The following is a 21025-nucleotide window of genomic DNA, read 5'->3' as shown; positions in this document are numbered from 1 at the left end:
TTATTCAGCTGTATGAGGCACCAAACCAAAGCCTAATGCTGCCATCTACTCCCAATGACTGGGCACAGATTGGCAAACAGTATGGGCTGATTTCCACACGCATGCACTCGGTGAGTTGCAGCTGGGACTTCCCTGGCCTGTACTTTCAGCTACTCACTTCATATGCTTGAGCCATGAGGGCTATGGGTTAACCACACTGGCTTGTATAATGTAAATCGAATGAGAAGAGTGGGATGGAGTGTCAGTACACACCCTTTGCACCTGTGATTGTCTCATGTTATACAAAATTGTGCTGTGTCAGTTACGGGAAATTATACAGTAAGTGAAGTTGATAGGATGTGACATAGGTAGATGCATGAGGTTGGGTTCTTTCCTCCCACCAGCTACAAAAAGGTACATGGCTGAAGGAGATAGAGAAGCATAACATGCCTTTCATCTGTGTCCTATCTTAATGATAAGAAAATTAAACTGAGACACGGAAGGAGGTCGCATGAATGGCTCTGGCTTACTTGGTGTTAGTGGTGTACATCAAAATGGTCAATTAAGACCCATTCAAAAAGCTGATTTGTCCAACCTGGTACATATTTGACTGTAAATGAGGTGATGTTGGCCAAAATACCCTTTATCCCAGCATAATGAAATGCATTTTCACATTACATGCGGCAACTGCAATTCATATTGGCTTGTCAGATTGTTGCTGTTGTGGTCAGGGTTTTTGTTAATCCTGTAGGCCATACTTGCAGACAGTCTATTGCAAACTCCCTCTGTCAGTATTTGACCTTGAAAAGAGAGGTCATTATTGGTAATAAGGGATGTACTTTGCAGCGGGTGGTAGTAGCTGTGAACGTTTGTGTAAGGCTGTCTGGAGTGGAACAATTGCCCCATTGTTGCTGCTGGCCAGCAGGAGAAAAGGCTGTTATTAAAGAGCACTGTTAAACTGTCTCCCAAACACGGTAAGGGAGTGAAGGGCCACATTCAAGTGCAAATGAGCACAACATTGGTTGTTGAATGATTGTTCGTGGCTTTTCAGACTATTGGTTTAAAAACACTCCATTTGTTCAGTTCTCCCACCTTTAGTATGCTTCAAAATATCAAAATTGGGTTTTAGGAGTAGTTTGAAGTTATTTTCACATCTTAAGTATGTAAAAGAGAAATGTGTATTTAGAATCGAGCTTTTGATTAAGAACGTGGGGAAGTTTTTGCTGCCTTCGATCAATTCGATAAATTCCTTCTCTGCACAATTACTTACTTCCCGAACTATGTGCTTTACATGGAGACCTCATTGTTCCTGCTTTTGTATAATTTGAGCTGCTTTTATTAGATGTGAAGCTTGTTCTTGCACCACCAGTTCACAACACAAGGATCTTGCTTGGCATCCAAATCCCAAAGGTAAATCTGCCAAGATTCATTGAGGTCTTGGTGAAACCTAGCAGATTTTATCTTCAGGTTGCCAACGTATTCATAAGACCCATGTGTTAGGAACTTGTACTGGTCGGCGGGGGGAGGGGGGTCTCATACCATAAAAGTAACCTTAATTCTGTTGCAACTAAACCTGTTTATACTGGAGGGGAAACTTTGTAGTAATGAAAAGTTGTACACATGCAATTGATTGAAAATTATGAATAAGACTTCATTGTGGGTGGTTCCTTCCTTGATGGTGAAAGAAGATCCATACCAGTTAGGAAGAGCGAATGTATGTTGCAGATGTCACTAGCCTGTACTGAAAACCCAGAGATGTGCTAATCCAGGTTTAAATTGGCAGACCAGATGTAGGCGCTGCTGGCAGGAAATTTATTGAAAGTTTTTCTTGAGAGTTGGTGCCTTCACTGGCAATGGTACGCCAGTCCTTTTTATTCCAGGCAGCCTGTAGCATAAATCATCGTAATTGTATTTGGGAAACATTTCCCCTCTCTTTTTCTAACAGTAGCTACTTGTTAATTCCTGTTTCCCCTCCATATTATTGAATTGTTGAGGCCAATTTGGGCAAAGGGTAGCAACCTGGAATCACCTTTGTTTATATAGTTTATGCAAAAAGGCACTCGAGGGGGTTGCAAGAGGTTGGTATTTTTACAAAAGATCTGAAATGGTTAGAAGAATCAACAGTAATCAATGTATTCTTCACAGTTGTATTTACGTTTGTGGGGATAAAACAGAATTTCCAAATATGTCACTCATTTCTCTGAAATAGCTGGGGTGGTGTGGTGCTGGGTGAAATTTATCTTCAGTGTAACAATTGAAGGCCAAACCTATATCAGCTCACCAGATTGACTTGGTGCTTTCAATCCAATCACGATATCACGTTGAATTCTTTGCAGCTGTTAATATTTTTAGCAGCAATTCACGATGCTGCTAGAGGACTGATTTGTAAGCTTGTCTCAGTAGTTGATGCTGATAAGTTTGACGTTTGTCCTTAGGGTGTCTTGTAAATGCTCACTGGATATGGTAATGCCCAGTTATACCAAAGCCACGTTTTCATCAATTCCGTCATGCTGGATTCCTTGTGCATTGTAGATGGACAGGAAAAGGCAAAAAGCTTCTTGGGATTGGGTCTCCCAGGCAGCTATTCATGCCATCATAGATGCAAAAAGAGATTTCATATGGTTGCATTATAAAGCTTGTTGCAAAAATGGACTTCAATTTATTGATCTGCCTCAAATTTGTTCTTAAAAAAATACTCCAAGGTTGCTAGATGCTTGGGTTGTATTTTGTGTGTTCTTATCCTCGAGTTTAATTACTATAATATTCAGTAGTAGGGCTTTGCAGCAGAATCTGACTTGACTTGTGCATTTTGTGTACCTTGATCTTTAACTGGGTATGGTCACCACTTGTGAAATTTTTAGGCTTCAGCATTTGTGGTTTTCACCCAAGTTTGGAACTTGGGGAAATTAACAAGTAATAGAGCAAGTATTTCTAATTTGTATTGTGCTCTCTGGTTTGCCTCCCACTTGCCTCATGCAAAAACCATCCTCAAAAATAGGTAGTTGCAGTCATGAAAATGGAAGGCTATGCAGAGCTTAGATTTATATGGATATTACAAAATGAACAATGAGCTCCTGTCGCCTCCCATTACCTTATCTTTTAGCAAGTTGGTCAGTTCAAGGCCAGGGTTTCGGCTGTATGGTGACCAAATATGTTCAGTAATAAAAACAGAAAATGCTGGAAAAATTCAGGTCTGGCAGCATCTGTGGAGAGAGAAGCAGAGTTAATACAGACTCGAAACGTTAATCCTGTTTCCTGCCCCACAGATGATGCCTAACCTGTTGAGTTTTTCCAGTTTTTTCTGTTTCTATTTCAGATTTCCAGCTCCAAAGTATTTTGCTTTTATCAAAAAATGTTCAGTGCTGTTTTACCTCCGTTTCTAGGATTTTCCTGTGTTTTATAGGGTCAAATTACACAATTCTGTCAGTTTATAGTTATGGTCACTGGGTAATGGCAACTAAAAAAAAAAAATCAAACTTTGTTCTTATTGCATGAGTTTCTATAATTTTCTAGAATCTTTGTCGCTGATTTTGGGTGCTGAATTTCTTGATTCCATCCATTTTCTTAGGAAACCATAGACTGGTGGTCTTGTTGCAATCATGTTGGCGTCTTACTTGTTCTTCTGAATTGAAGAGGCACTAACAACTTTGAGTGAGATCCCAAGAGAAATCTAGCACAAAACCATTCTTGGTAGTTGGGAGTAATTTTGGTGGATTGTTGTCTCTTGTCTCTCATTCCACGTTGGGACCTGATGTCTGTAAAGATGCTGGGTTCTATCATGCAATAAGGAGACCCAAAGTGTGCAAGCACAGACCAATTTCCCATATTTACTCATGTGACATCCTTAACTTGACCACTTCCTGAGTGTGCAATGTTAGTGCAACCATTTGAAAGAGAGATAAAAACAAAAAACTACTGCGCATGCTGGAAATCCAAAACAAAAACAAAAACAGAATTATCTGGAAAAACTCAGCAGGTCTGGCAGCATCGGTGGAGAAGAAAAGAGTTGACGTTTCGAGTCCAATGACCCTTCAACAGAACTGAGTGTAGTTAGGAGAGGGGTGAAATATAAGCTGGTTTAAGGTGTGGGGTGGGGGGAGAGAAGTTGAGGGTGGGTGTGGAGCTGAGTTTTTCCAGGTAATTCTGTTTTTGTTTTTGATTTGAAAGAGAGATATGCTTTGTATCTTGAAATTTGAATCCCTATTTCGTTAGTTAGAATGTCAAATGAGGCTCCTTGTTGCACATATCGAGATACACTCTGGACAGTGTACTATTACAGCTATGATGTGGAGTGAAGTTTATTGCCTTTTAATCAAAAAAATCATTTGTGTTTAATTGCCAGTTAACATTCTTGAAGAAATGAAACCAGTATTTTGCATAGGTCTTACAACAGCAGCCTTGCTCTCTCCTTTCCTACCACCCTCAGTGCCCCGTCCCACCACCCCACACACACCTTGCACAACCATTCTCTTTCTGACTGAGGATCAGATTTGTAAATACTGAAACAGTTCTCTGCTCAGATTGAAGTCTCTAAAATGAGATGCATAGTGCAGTGTTGTAGAACCCAGTGACCCAAGTTGGTTAACAGGTCAGCAGTTTGTTACAGTGATTGTAGGGCTCCAGCAGTTAAATATTCATTAATTCATTAAACCAGCAAAAGCATCCATTACACAAATTATAGTGTAGTGCTATCTGAAGATAATTATGGGCACTATTTTTTAAAAATCCCATAATCTGGGCTGATGTCTTGATCGCAGGATACGTAGGAGGAGGCTGTGAGCCCTATGGCAGTTTATTTTACTGCAGAACAGGAATGCAGGAATATTGCATTTATTTTAAGAACTGAAGTTGGATTTTTTTTCATTAAGTTGTTTGCAATTGGAATGGTTTCCTGCAATTCAACATGGAAATATTTTGGAGTTCTTGGTATTCTGTAGCTCCAACATATTTATACCCTAACCTGGTTAAATCTGGATCTTTCCTCCCTGTCTGAAGTTACATAGCCAGCAATGAGGTGCTGCAACTTCCCAATGATATTGTGCATATACTGGCAAGACATTTTTTTTTACTGCTCCCTCCCCCATCTGGATTTAACAAGATTATGGTTGAAATGTATTGGAGCTATGGATAACCAAAGTTTCCAAAATATTTCTGTTGAATTGCAGGATATCAGTTGTAGGGTGGGAAGGTGGAATTGAGGTTGAATATCAGCCATAATATTGACTTTACAGGTTTGAAGGGCTGAATGGACTATTCCTATTTCTTAAATTTTATTTCCTGGCCAACATTCTGCCCTAAACCAGCATGATTAGTGACAGAGTAACCAATCCCATTGTTTTGAGATTTTGCTGTATGTGTAATGGTTGCTAAGCATTTACAATTTTGAGAGAAACAGTGAATGCAATTAAAGTGCATTTTAAGCACTGAGTAGAGGTATGGCAGAAGACAAGGCAGCCCTTACAAAGAACCAATTCAATATGTATCAGAATAAAGTGAGTAGATTGAGAAGGAAAGGTTTGTGGTTCGGGTCAATAGATATTTTGGTAAGATGGAAATTCCAGAAGGGCATCTGTTTTTCAGGATCCCTACATCATCAGTACAATATTTTTGATATACTTTTCCTCACAGCTGATTTGAATTTCTAATATTTCATTCATAAAATGATTTCTCAATTAATTTAAAAGATCTTGAACTGGACCTGCAGTAATTGAGTTTCCATATTGAAATCGAAACTTTAAGTAAACTTTTTAAAAACTGCCTTCTCCTTTGCCTGTCTGAGCAAAACCTGAAAAGACATGATGGAACTTTAAAAATGGCAGCAGGAGTAGGTTATTTGGCCTTTTAAACTTGTTCCACCATTCAACAAGATCATGGCTGCTATGATGTGGCCTTAACTCCACTTTCCTGCCTAACCCCCATAACCCTTGACTCCCTTGTCAATCAAAAATCTGTCTAACTCAGCCTTGAATATATTCAATGACCCAGCCTTCACTGCTCGTTGGGGAAGAGAATTCCAAAGACTAATAATCCTCTGAGACACGAAATTCCTCCTCAACTTCGTCATAAATGGGACATGACCCCTCTGGTTCTAGATCCCCCTAGAAGAAACAACATCCTCTCAGCATCTACCCTGTCAAACTCCCTCAACCTTTATATGTTTCGATAAGATCACCTCTCAAGTCTTCTAAATTCCAATGGGTATAAGTCCAACCTGCTCAACCCTTCCCCATATGCCAAACCCCACATCCCAAGAATTAACCCAGTGAACCTTTTTGAACTGCTTCCAATGCAAATGTGTCCCTTCTTAAATAAGGTGACTAAAACTGTATACAGTACTGTAGGTGTGGTCTCACCAGTGCCTTGTATAGTTGTAGCAAGACTTTCCTACTTTTGTACTTCACTCCCTTGCAATAATGGCCAACGTTCTCATTTGTCTTCCTAATTCATGGACTGCAGCGGTTCAAGAAGGTTCCACCATCTTCTCAAGGGCAGTTAGGGATGGGCAATAAATACTGGCATAGCCAGTGATGCCCACATCCTGTGAACAAATAAAAAATATACTTGCTGTACTTGCATGCTGACTTGTAATGATCCGTGTACAAGGACACCCAGGTCGCTCTGTACTACAGCATCCTGCAGCGCCTCTCAATTTAAATAATATTTTGCTTTTCTATTCTTTTTGCCAAAGTGGACAACCTCAGATTTACTCTCATTATATGCCATCTGCCAAATTTTTGCTCACTCACTTAACCTATCCATGTCCCTTTAGAGACTTTGTGTCCTCCTCACAACTTGCTTTCCCACCTGTTTTCATATCATCAACAAATTGACTACAATGTAGTCGGTCCCTTCATCCAAGTGTTTTGTAGGACAGGAAGGAACAGAGTACAAATCTAAGAGTAAATCAACAGATAAGGCTCTGGATCTAAATGCACATAGCATTCGAAACAAAACAGCGCAAATGGAAATAAGTACAATCTAATTGCCATTACAGAGACATGGCTGCAGGATGACAGGTTTGGACCTAAATATTGGTGCGTGACATTTCGGAAGGACAGGAAGTTAGGATAAGGTGGAGTGGTGGCTCTGCTAATTAATGATGGCATTAGTACATTAGAGAGGGATGACCGGAGTTCAGGAAAACAGGGTATAGAAGCGGTCTGGGTTGAGATGAGGAATAATAAAAGTAAGAAGTCACTTTTAAAAATTTGTTCATGGGATGTGGGCATTGCTGGCTAGGCCAGCATTTATTGTCCATCCCTTATTGCCCTTGTTGAGAGGGCATTTAAGAGTCAACCACATTGCTGTGGGTCTTAAGTCACATGTAGGCTAGCCAGGTAAGGACGGCAGATTTCCTTAAAGGACATTGGTGAACCAGATGGGTTCTTACAACAGTCGGCAATGTTTCGTGGTCATCATCTGACTTTTAATTCCAGATTTTTATTGAATTCAATTTTCAACATCTGCCATGGTGGGATTCAAACCTGGGTCCCCAGAGCATTACCCTGGGTCACTTGTGGGAGCGGTGTACAGGCCCCCTAATTGTAACCACACAGCAGGACAGAGTATAAAGGAAGAGATAATGGGAGTTTGTCTGAAAGGTACAGCGATAATCATGGGAGTTTTAATCTACATATAGACTAGAAATATCAGATGGCCAGACGTAGTGTAGATGAGTTCATAGAATGTTTTCGTGATAGTTTCTTAGAACAGCACGTTCTGGAGGCAATTAGAGAGCAGGCTATGCTAGACCTGGGATTGTACAACAAGATAGGATTACTTGATAATGAAGGCACAGATCAGAATGTAATTGAATTTTGCATTCAGTTTGAGGGAGAGAAGAGTGTGTCGAAGCTAGTATTTTAAACTTAAATAAGGGCATTTAAGAGGGCATGAAAACGGAACTAGCTAAAGTGAATTGGCAAATGAGGCTAAGGGATAGGCCAATAGAGATGCAGTGGCAGACATTTAAAGGGATATTTCAGAATAGGTGCATTGCAAGGGGAGGACCCACCATCCGTGGTTAATTTAAAAAGTCATACAGTATCAAACTTAAAGAAAAAGCATATAATTGTGCAAAGAAGGGTGGCAGGTCGGAAGTTTGGACAGAACATAAAGAACAACAATGAATAGAGAAAACACTAAGGAGGGAAAAATTAGAGTATGAGGGAAAGATAGCTAGAAATAGAAAGACAGATAGTAAGAGTTTCTATAGATATTTAAATAAGATAAGAGTTAACAAAGTGAGCGTTGGCCCTATAGAAAGTGTGTCAGAGGAATTGAAAATGGAAAGTAGGGAGATGGCAAATTAATTGAACATGTATTTTGCATCGGTCCTCACTATAGAGGGTACAAGTGACATCCCAGAAATAGCTGTAAATCAAGAAATGGAAGGGAGGCAGCAACTCAGGATTGAGCAAATTGTTGGGGCTGTGGGCTGATAAATTCCTGGGTCCGGATGGACTTCATCCTAGGGTCTTGAAAGAAGTGGCTACTGAGATAGTTGATGCCTTGGTTTTAATTTTCCAAAATTCCCTAAATTCAGGCAAGGTTCCATTAGATTGGAAAATAGTAAATATAACTCCCAGAAAGCTGGAAACTACAGACCAATTAGGCTAACATCTGTTGTAGGAAAAATATTAGAAGCTATTAAAGATGTTATAGCAGGGCACATGGAAGAATTCAAGGCAATCAGGCAAAGTCAGCATCTTTTTTTGAAAGAGAAATCATGTTTAACCAATTTATTGGAGCCCTTTGAGTCACACATGCTGTCGAGCTGGGGTGTATGTACTGTACTTAGGATTTCCAGAAGGCATTTGATAAGTTGCCACATCAGAGGTTATTGCGGAAAATGAAAGCTCATGGCGTTGGGGGTAACATGGATAGAAGATTTGCTAGCTAAAAGGAAGCAGAGTAGGCATAAATGGGTCTTTTACTGGGTTTGGCAGAATGTAGCAAGTGATGTGCCACAGGATCAGCACTGGGGCCTCAACTTTTTATGATTTATATAAATGACTTGGATGAAGGGTCTGAAGGTATGTTTGTGAAAATTGCTGATGACATAAAGATAGATAGGAAAGTAAATTTTGAACAGGACATAAGGAGGCTACAAAAGAACAAAGGTTAAGTGAGTGGGCAAAGATCTGGCAAATGGAGTATAATGTGGGCAAATGTGAAATGGTGCATTTTGGCAAGAAGAATAAAAAAGAAACTTATTATCTAAAGGGCGAGAGATTGCGCAGCTCAGATTCAGAGGGATCTGGGTGTCCTACTGCATGACTCTCAAAAGGTTAGTATGCAGGCACAGCAGGTAATTAGGAAAGCTGTTATCCTGTTAGTTCACCAGACCTCTATCCACCCTAATATATCACCCCTAAAACCATAAACTTTTATCTTTTGTAGTAACCTTTTATGTGGTACTTAATTTAATGCCATTGGGAAATTCAGGTACACCACATGTACTGGTTCCCCTTTATCCACCTCACATGTTACTTCCTCAAAGAACTCTAATAAATTTGTCGAACAGTTTCTCTTTCATAAAACCATGTTGACTCTACCTGATAGTATTATGATTTTCTACATGTTCTGCCTTTTAATAATGTAGCATTTTCTCAAGGACAGACAGGTTAAGTGGCCTATGGTTTTCTGCTTTCTGTCTCCCTCCTTTGTTCAAGATAGGTGTTAAATTTGGGGGTTTCCAATCTGCCAGGACCTTTCCAGAATCTAGGGAATTTTGGAAGTTTATAACCAATGCATCCATTATCTCTGCAGCCACTTCTTAAGGCCCTAGGTTGCAGGCCATCAGTTCCAAGGGACTGGTCATTAGTTTTCCCATTACTTTTTCTCTAGTGATAGAGATTGTTTAGTTCCTTCTTCCTATTTGTTTCTTGATTTTGTTATTCTTGGGATACTTTGTGCCTTCTACTCTGAAGACAGATAGAAAATACTTGGTCAAAGCCTCTGTCATTTCCTCGTTTCCCCTTATTAATTCCCCAGTCTTGCCCGCTAAGGGATCAATGTTCATTTTAGCTACCCTTTTCCTTTTTATATACTTGCAGAAGCTTTTACTGCTTGTTTTTATATTTATTGTTAGTTTTCTCTCATACCCCAGTTTCTCCCTCTTTATTCTTTCAGTCATCCGTTGCTGGTTTCTCGGACCTCCCAACCTCTGGCCACCACTAATCTTCACAGCATTGTGCGTCTTTTCTTTCAATTTGATATCACCTTTAACTTCCTTAGCCACAGATGGTGCTACCTTCTGGTGGAGCCTTTTTTTCCTCAATGGAATATATCTTTGTTGAGAGTTATGAAATATCTCCTTAAGACCTTCTTACCTTTTAACCTATGTATCCAACTCACTTTAGCTAACTCTTCTAATTGCCTTTATTTAAGTTTAACACATCAGTTTTGGGGCCCACATTTCTCACATTCAAACTGAATGTGAAATTCCATCATATTATGATCACTCTTGCCTAGAGCATCCTTTACTATGAGGTCATTAATTAATCCTGTCTTATTGCACATTGCCTGGTCCAAAATAGCCTGTTCCCTGGTAGGTTCCTGAATGTATTGTTCTAAGAAATTGTTCCGAAAACACACTAACTGATCCTCAAGGCTATCTTTGCCAATTTGATTTGTCTAATCGATGTGAAGATTAAAGTCGCCCATGGTTATTGCAATACCCTTTTTCAAAGCCCCATTCTTTCTTGATGTATACTCTGTCCTGCTGTGTAGCCACTGTTTGGGGCTCTATAAACTACTTACCAGTGACTTATTTCCTTGGATATTTGTTATCTCCACCCAAGCTACATCTTGATCTTTTGAACCAAGATCACTTCTCATTATTGTACTGATATCACCCTTTATTAACACAACTACCCCACCTCCTTTCCCGTTCCTCCTGTACTTCTGAAGTGTCAAATATTCTTGAATATTCAGGTGCCAGCGCTGGTCACCTTGCAACTATGTCTCTGTGATGACTATCATATTGTACTCATTTACTTCTATTTGTGCTATCACTTCATCCATATTGTTACAAATGCTATGAGCATTCAAATAAAGAGCCTTTAATTCCACCTTTTACTGGTTTTACCTACTCTGACGTTATTTGCGGGTACACTCATGTTTGTACGCCCTGCCCCTTCCTTTCGCACTCTGGTTATCTTTGCCCTGCATTAATGCCTTGAATTTTCTCTCTAACTTTCCAAACCTCCCTTCATGCTGCTGGTCTCCAGCTTCCTCTCTTGGACCAGTCCGATTTTATAAAAGGTCAGAACGGCATCTCCTCCCTTGCACTGAGTTCCATCACTAACCAAAATCTTGGGCTGTGCTTGGTCTCGAGCTGCGCTGTCTTTGTGCCACCCGTATATTTACTAGCTGAAATTCTACAAAGCTGTGTCAGGCATTGCTGGATGGAGAAACCAATTTGAACCAGCTACCTAATTAACTAACTAATGGTCTCTCCAGCAGGGAGTTTGTTTATCCCTGGTGAAGACTCAAAAAAAACTTAGTATTTTGGCTACAATTTACCATTAAAGTTAAGTGCAAATTTGACTAGATTTTAGAACATTAACCCTTAAAATTCCCTCAGTAAATTCCCAAGCTTGCACTGATTTGATCTGTAGTTAAGTCATGAGCTGCTATCTTGTGCTTGCTTCGGAGAGTATGCCAGCCTCATGCTGACATTTAGAACTCATAAAAACTTGGGTGAAACTGCACATTGTGCACAATTGGTGCCTTTACTACTGAAATCTAATGTCACGGTAACCAGTTATTGGAGCTAATGATTGACAGAATTGTGTAAATGAGGTTGGAGATTGTCAGTGTCACTAATAGGCTTGTAGATGCACTTCAAAGCTGGCTGGGCCTTTCCTGACTTGGCATCAAACAAACCAGTGTTTGTCTGTTCTCTGTTCCTCAGTCCAGCTATCTTGTGTTAGCTTTGCGGTGCATGTTTGTATTCTGTCCAATGAATGTTTTCTCACATCATTACATAAAAATGGAAGGCTGTGAATGCTGGAAATTTGAAATAAACAAGCCTGTTAGTACCTGTAAAGAAAAAAGACAGGTTATGATTATTCAGGTGTGTAACCCTTATTAGAACGTTTTGAGGTAAACCCTAAATGTCATAACCTGTCTTCTCTCTATACAATACTAGCTGAGCTGTGTATTTCCAGTACAGAGGGTTATGCTGATAGTTAGATGAGGAAGGAAGGGATGAAGCACGAGTGGCGCATAGACTAATGGAGCTGAATGGTCCATTTCTATGATGTTTATTCTAATACTCTTGAACTTTCTTACTGTTTGACATTTGGTGTCACCAGCCACTACCTATCAGTTAATAAGGGCCTTCCAAATGCAAGTCTTTTCTGTAAAATGACATTGAGTTCATGCTCTGTCATTTTGTTTCTTTGAGATTTGTGGCTGTTTGTATCATTCTCTGCCCTTTGTGATTTTAATAGAAATGTTTGAGGCATCAAGCTTATGCATACTGAAGACTAAAGGGCATGACCCAGACTCCAATACAAGACATATCTATAAAAGCTAGTTGATGTGAGCTATAACAAGATTACTGTAGAACAAAACAACCTCACTGACTCTTTGTTTACTATTCATAAGTTGTGGCTTTTTCTGTGTTCAGCTGGCTTGTTTTGAATGAGGAGAGGAATTGAGATCAGCATGTGCTGAGTCAACAGCTCACCATGCCAGTTGCCTTATAGTTCAGTCATACCAGTTTTATCAACTAGCTGAGCTCTGGTGTACTGACCATCGTGAATTGAGTTTTTTAAGGGCTCATTGTCATGACCAAACCAAATTTATACTATGGAAGGTTGCAAATATAGTGATGAATTGGAGGGCTTGAGTTGGGAGCTGGCTGTGGAAGGGGGAAATGGCTTCCCCCCGCTGTGTCTATGGGATTGTGTGATTGAATTGAGTGACGTGAGCAAGATTCTACATTGCTGACAGGGTGACCAAGGAGCCTAGCAGTTGAGTTCTGTTTGCAATTATTTCTTGCTCATTGGTTTGACTTGTTTGAATTTCAGGTACCTTAAAAGTCTGATTAGGGCAGTTCCTAGTTTTGCTACCCCCTTTGGTGGACAAAGCCAAAAATAGCACCTCCAAGGTCTGTTTGTAGGTTAATGGAAACATTGATTTGAATCTTCAAAGTGGCCCACAAGGCTCCAAAGTATGCAAAGTGATCCCCAGAGGCAGAAGGTTTGGACTTTTGAGCTTGGTACAGTATTGTAATGGAGCCGCACCAAATTTCTGTCAGTAGTGGTCTCCAGTGAGTTTAGAGTGCTCATGTGTTCGCTCATGGCCAAAACATGCATGTAGGGCATTTTCAATGTACTCCAGAGGCCTAGCAGTTATTACAGTATACGGGTCACATCTCGATTATCAAACATACAGTTTTAGATAATATAGGGTTTTATTCTTCTTTGTGACTAGGCACCAGGAGCAGCTTAATAAACTAAAATTTCATCATACAATTGGTTTTAATCTAATTTCAAAATTTCTTACTGAGTATTTTTGGTAGTGAGCAGGTAGTTTCTTAAGCTGTACACTCAAATCTGGCATTTACCTGATTTTTGAAAATTTGTTTAAATGATCAGTGCTCATAATTTTTCTAGTTTCCTTACATCTGAGTTTAATCCTTGTTTTGGGGTGACGGATTAACATGGAGAATATTTCACTCCTCCCACCAATTATTCCGAAATGTGCACCTTTCAATTCACAGTTGGGGTGGAAATGTTTTTTATTGAACAGGCTTTGCGTGGGTCAATATGTATGGCATGAAGTCCTAAATATAATGCCTTGTTTCCAATTTTTTTTCCTGTAGTACTTTTGATCTAGAGTCATGCTTCTCATGAGAAAAGACTTTTCTTCTCTTAGCCCTGACACAGCAATGACCATCATGCTACACTGGGGCCCCATTATGACGTGGCCCGCTATATCCTGGAACTCATGGGTCTGTCTTGGATCCCAGAGTTTTCATTTAAATTTGTTGCCACACAACAAGCAATTCAATAAAATTAAACTTTGTCAAATTTTTAAATTTCAGGGCACACTTCATATGGAAATATAAATTTAAATAAATATGCTACATAATATTCACAAAACCGTTCATTAACTGCTGGATTATTGGTTATATTTTCATTGTTATAATAAATTTTTGATAAAGCATGTAGTTAGAGTTTGAATCAGCCAATGAGGTGGCAGCCTCATGAGAATTTAAGGGATGCAGCGATGAAATTTTCCTAACATATGAACACTGTTTTCCTCTGTAAAACATGCATGTCAAATTTAGGATATGGCCATCTGTACTTTTAATGATACCCATAAAATTGTCCATTGAATCACTAAAAAAAAAATCTTAACCATTGTCGAGAAGCTGAAAATAATCAACTGGATCAAGGAAGACGCTGTGCAAGCATCTGTTTTGAAAAGAATGGGAGTCGCTGAATCAACGCTTTGTGTGGCTTAATGATGAACAGGAAGTTGAGAAGGGTGTCAATTAGGATGGATGAAGGTAGCCAAGCGAGAAAGCAAGCCCTGAATACCAACAACATACATCTCGACACAGCTGTATACATGTGGATCACCCAGCAGAGAGCCAAAGGCATTCCCATTTCTGGTCCTGTTGTTCAAGCTCTGCCTAAAATGTTTTGCCAACAAATTAATAAAAACACCAGCATCCAAATACAGTTTTAAGCCAAGAAAAGATGGCTACAAGATTCAAGAACCTGCATAAAATTTTGCAAGTTACTTTAAAAGGAGAACGATGGTTTGCTGACAATTTAGACCCAACATCACTTCTCGTTGAATTAAAGATGATTTTGGGCAAAGGATGATACGCCGAAGAACAGATCTACAACTGACTAGATGGCCCTGTACTAGAAAATGTTGGCAGGGAAGCCATCAGCAAAAGGAAATAACACCAACAAAAGACTTGGATTTAATTAGATAAAGACGAGATTTCCAGTCCTTTGCTGCCCCAAAACTGGCTGACATAAGCTGAGTCCGCTCGTCATCAAAAAATTCAACAAACCATGCCACTTGCATTATCTAAACCTAAAATCATCACCATGTCAGTACTCTAGTGCTAAAGCCTAGATGACTTCATCAATTTTTGAAGACCACCATGAACTCTTAACTCTCATAGAAAACAATTTGGAACAAACTACCAAAGAAGGCCACCTTGCTGCTTGGCATCTGCCCTGCATACCCACCCCCAGAGAACCTGGTATCACTAGTATCAACAGGGAGGACAAGGAGAATTGAGAATCGAATTGTGGACTATTATAAGTTCAGTGCCCACGATCTAAACAACACAGGGCCCTTATTTGGAGCTGATCTAGATACTGGCAACAATGCATGGCTGAATATCGACAACCTACAAGCTATTAGAGATGATGATAGATGATGAAATATTGGACTGTATAACAGATCCAAGCCCTCAAAGCATTCAGCAAGCTGAAGAAGATGACGAGGATAATGCCAAGTCTGAGCCACTCCCGTCATTCCATATAGTCATCCACTACCTAGAAGAATTGCTGAGGTGGTTGGAAACCAACGAAAGATCAACTGCAAGTGTGACACATCTTCAGAACATCCAACATCTAGTAGAGGCGAGGAGTAAATATGAGCAGTTTAATTTACTCCTTTAATGTGCATCCATCCATTCAATTAATGACCTATGATTTTGCTTGTGTGCACTCAAAATGTTTTTGTATACTCCGTATAAGCAAGACCTGATGAACTGTGGATTTAAGTCATCGGATTGTACATTTAAATTCTGTTCCCAGAAGTCTTGTTTGCAACAAATTTGATGGTTTATCTGTTAGAAGTTGTAATCAATTTATCTGTGGTTCTGCATTATTCTGGGTACTGACTTGGTGCTTTTGAAAGGATCTTGTCATAACGTGTTCTCACCTATAATGTGGTCTCGAGATTGTCTGTGTGGACCACATTATCGTGGGGCCCCAGTGTATATGTAAAATTTAAACTCTATTATAAAACTTGACACTTTTTCTTGTCGTGTTTTTTTACTTGATGCACATTTCAAAAAGATTGCTCTGGTATCCAAAGTCTTTGATTCTCAGTAAGTGGTTTGATTTCACACTGATGCTACAGTTAGTGTAAATAGAACCTGAATCAGAACCAGTGTGACAATGGAGGCTTGTTTGTTTCATTCCTGATGGAATTAGCTTTATGGTTGATGTGAGTGAAAACGGCTTTTGTGCAGACACTAATCAGTGCTATCAGTGCACACTTGTGTTGTGCGATTGGTATGTATGCCATGCAGTTAAGGAATGGCAAGTGTGTACTTGATTAATATCCTGCCTGTTTTCTTAAAAATGATTGGACTTTCCAGTTTTTGTTTTGTATCCCCTCTCACACTTTCCCCCTTTGGGAAATAGTGGGGAAGTGTAGGAGGGATTAGACTAGGCCTATTATCAAGCTGTTTGAATCATGTCATGAACACTCCTTCCATGGTCGAAGTCCTGGAGTGGGATTTGAACCTGAAGCTTCTGGCTCAAAGGCAGGGGTGTTATCTGCTGAGCCACAAGACCTCCAGGGGATATCCAGTAAAAAGGATATTTGTGGTTACATATCTATGCTATCACATGTGGTCTAGACCTTGAATGTTGGGAAGGCTATTTTACCATGGGAGCTACATATCTGCCCCTAGTCATGTTCTCAGGGGGCACTCACACGCCCTTCCTATCCCCAGAGCAGATTAAGTTGACAGTACTTGCCTGGCATCCATTTGCAGTGGGAATCGTCACTGAGTCTCCCTTCCTTGGGGGACTGGACCAGTGGTGTAGCTCTAACACCCAGCTGAAAACTTAGGAAATAAGTCTGATTTGCACATCCCCAAACTGAGTTACAAATTAATTTTTAAAGAAACATTACTTTCATTATTGCACCTGGATTGAAAGAGCGAGGTAAGGGACATCATATTCTGCTGAACAGAACAGTCTCATAATCCTAAATGATAGACAGGAAGAACTTGCATTTGTAGTGTTTATCACATCCTCAAGCGATCCCAAAACACTTTACAGCCATTGAATTATTTTTTTCAGTGCCATCATTGTTGTGCAGGCTAAAACAGCAGCCAACATACACAAGGTGCCACAAATAAGTTAATGAGCAGTTAATATTTTTGCCTCTGTTGGTTAAGGGAGTGAACTGAACTCCAGAACTAGTTGGACAAAATATATAAGTGGGCAGATGGGAATTTAATGCGGGCATGTATAAAGTGCTGCACCTTCCAAACCTGTAACCTCTACCACCTAGAAGGACAAAGGCAGCAAATGCATGGGAATACCACCATCTGCAAGTTCCCCTCTAAGCCCCACGCCACCTTGACTTGGAATTATTATCGCCGTTCCTTCACTGTCGCTGGGTCAAAATCTTGGACCATCGTCCTTGTTATGACACAGCAGTTGGTAAAGGCTGTTATTTAAAATCCCAGAGGGAAACTTTAAATAATTGTCATAACTTATATTTTCAGTTGGTATGTTTTGAGCTGTAGCTCTAAATTAAGGAATAAGACCATCATAGAGGTTTTTATATCAAACTAGATGAGCCATTTATTAATTTACAAATTAAACACATACACATGGCTACAAATTACCACTATCATAACTTTTAATAAATTCCAAAATTAATCTCCACTAAGGGAACAATAACCAACTTAACCAGACACCAAGCAAAGCATTTTCACGGTATGAATTCAAAATGGGGTTCTTTTCAATTTGGTTCCTTTGCAGACAGTTGTAGCTTTACAGCTGCTTAGATATTACATGCCTCTGACCTGCATACAAACTCCCATCAGACTATACCTAGCCTTCCCTTTGAATGCAAATTCTCATTGTATCACCAGGCCCTTTGAACTCCACCTCTTCTAACAATAAAACCCCTTTTATAGTACCAATTTTATTCATAATATAAACAGTGCTTGGTGTCTCCTAGCTAGGTGCAAGATCTCCTACTTTTAAATGCTCTGTTCAACAAAATACAAATGTACCATCTATCTCTGTTTATATTTCAAAACTACTATCCATCAAATCCCCCAGACTAGCTGATTTTAATCCAATTAACACAGACTATTTAAAAAAAAAAATTTCCAATAACATTATTTACATTAATATCTCTTCCTGACAGTCACTAACAGAACTGTGGGTGTACCTACACCACATGGACTGCAACAGTTCAAGAAGATGGCTCACTGCCACCTTCTCGAGGGCAATTGGGGATGGGCAATAAAAATGCTGGCCTTGCCAGTGACCTCCACGTCCCGTGAAAGAATAAAAAGGGAAGGAAAAATACATGCATCAGTACTTCATGATTTATAATAAAATAGGTAAGGACATAACCAATAGTGGCTTGAGAGTCTTGGTCAGACTTGAGTTGAATCCGCCAAATGTAGAAAATCAGCAAAACTAGTACAAGTCAGAAAATCAAATTGTGTAATGTGATAGTCACACTGCATCTTGAATACTTCATCTAGTTCTGATCTCCAAAGCATTCAAGCACTGGAGTGCAAAGAGTAGCCTCAAATATCATCCTTGGATTTGGGAGATCTTGAGGAAAGACTGGAGAAATGTGGGCATTTGATTTTGAAAAGCAACTGAGGTGAATTTTTAAAAAAGATAGTTGAAGTAGTTAAATGAATTTTTAAAAAAAGGATGAATCCAGAATTACTTTGAGCAGGATAAGGAGACATGAGTTCAAATTAGTAAAGGTTTGTTTTAGAACTGATTGGGGTGTTCTTCCCACAGGGTGATCAGTAAGGAACAGACCTTTGCATAGAGTACTGAAAGCAAAGACCTTGGATTCATTGAAGAAATAATTTGGGCACTGCAATGGTTGCACTTATGGATCTTTCTGGGTGCATGGTGTTACAGACAGGAAGGGGTTTAATTTAAACAGCCCTGATTTTCCCCCTCGCCACCATCCGGAAACAGAAAAGTGGTTTTGATTCATGATTTCCCCCTTTATAAGTGGTGCCGTTTTCTTCCCCCCCACCCTTCAGTTTTGGGGTGAACCTGTCCTCTATTAACCCCGCAGCAAACTCGATATAGGGTGAAATCAGAGGGTTAGTTTATTTTACACACACTCAAAACGCGGGGAGGGTGTGTCGCTACATAACCGCGGTACATTCACACAATGAAAGAGAAATATGGGAAAGAAAGAGGTACAGGGCAAAGACCACAAAAAAAGAACTATTGTTTCACATGAGTCCAGAGCTCATTAAGTCACTGTCCAAGGAAGGTTCTTTCAGCTGGCTTTGTCTGGCAGAAGTCCTGGTCTTTTTAGGAGTTTGGTTGAAGGCTGAGGCAGGTGAGGATGCTTGTGTTCTGGGAATTAGTTCACTTTGTAGGTGAACTGTAGGATTCTTTCTGGAGACCAGGCTTTGAGAGAGACGGAGGTCAGAGGCAGGCTGCTATATCCTGGAGTCCTGCTATCTCTGAGGTTAAACGGCAAGTGAAAACAGTCCAGAAGCTGTATAGTTAAAGTAACTCAAACAGCTCCAGTCTAGGTCATGTGACAAAGTGGTTTCCGGTCGAGCCATTCAGCTAATGTATCTTAAGGCCTGCTCGTTAAAACCCATTGTATTTTGAGCAGGTGACTGTAGAACTGTTAGCACAACATTGAAGATGAGTCACAAATAGCTCTGCCTTTGTCCAGTGCTGGCTGGGGCAGATGTTTTGTCTACTTGCATTTTGTGTTCTTGGCTGAAGTGTTCACATGTTCCAGGAGCTTGATGAGTTCGCCTTTGCCCATTGGAACTGCTCATAATTGCTCAGGGGGAGGCAGTGGCACCGTGGTAATGCACTGGGGACCTGAGTTCAGATCCCACCATGGCAATGGTGAAATTTGAATTCAATAAAAGTCTGATGACCATAAAACCATTGCTGATTGTTGTAAAAATCAACCTGATTCACTAATGCCCTTTAGGAAGAAAATCTGCTGTCCTTCCCTGGTTTGGCCTACATGTGACTCCAGGCACACAGCAATGTGCTTGACTCTTAAAGTATGCCCCCCTGAACAAGGGAATTGGGGATGAGCAATGGATGCTGGCCTAGCCAGCGATGCCCATATCCCATGAATTTAAAAAAAAAAGGAAAAATTTTACAGAACTACCAGCATGTGACTAGCTGTGGTCATTTTATCAGCCCAGCAATTGCTCATTTAAAAAAATTTTAAACAGAATATGGAACAGAAACAAATTTCTTTTCATTTTTTCCCCCTTCATGCCTTCTTGACATGACAATGGATAAAAATGGCTTGATTGGCCTTCCTTGGTTGTAATTGCCTGGAGTAGGGATGCCATGGGATATTTTATGTCCACTGCCTAGGTCAGTTTAACATCTCTGACAATGCAATAACGCAATGCAGTGTAGATCCACATAATTGCTCATGCCCTGAAGTAGAACTGGTACCCACAGCTTTGCATTGCAGATGAAAGTGCTACTAACAGGGCCAAGCTGACACCATAAAAGGAAATCTATGCATTCACTGTCTGCCTCCCCTTGTTTCCCTCATTATGTTAAAGACAGCAATAAACTGACGTTGTGTGGAATTTCCCTTTTCCTGTAGTGATATGGATGAAATTTTTTTTGCCATAGCCCTGTATTTCCAATCATGACCTTGCTGGAGTGGAACTTAAATTATTACAGCAGTGGTGGTAAGAGCCTTTTCCTAAATGCTTTCAAAATCGCTTCAAACCAGCAATTCTGGAGCACTGTACAGCAAGCATGGTGGTATCCATTTCTCTCAATTATATTTGCTAATTTGGCACAATTCAATAAACATCTTTCAACCACTATATCTGTAAGGATTTCTGGTCTATGATGTAGTCTGAAAACTTCTAATAGAATGTGTGATTGTACAATTTTGGCAATACCTTGCACCATGGGCCTTTTCCCTTCATCTAGCTTTCTCAAAGCAAGTTTGTTTTAGTGATTGGTTTTGGAGGATGATTGGTCTCTTGGTGCCAGTCTGCATTGTTCCTATAGCTGCCTGGCACCATTCT

At 40.0% G+C, this 21025-nt stretch overlaps 1 protein-coding gene across 9 annotated transcripts in view; it reads left to right on the top strand.

Annotated features, from left to right (window-relative positions):
• The window catches only part of LOC144690709 (trinucleotide repeat-containing gene 6A protein-like), a 248042-nt gene that overhangs the window by 95237 nt on the left and 131780 nt on the right, over positions 1-21025 (top strand). The gene's annotated exons all lie outside the window — the stretch shown is intronic.

The sequence above is a fragment of the Cetorhinus maximus genome, chromosome 15, assembly GCF_964194155.1.
Source record: "Cetorhinus maximus chromosome 15, sCetMax3.hap1.1, whole genome shotgun sequence".
In the NCBI taxonomy this organism is placed as follows: Eukaryota; Metazoa; Chordata; class Chondrichthyes; order Lamniformes; family Cetorhinidae; genus Cetorhinus; species Cetorhinus maximus.
This window is presented reverse-complemented; position numbering and strand designations above follow the sequence as displayed.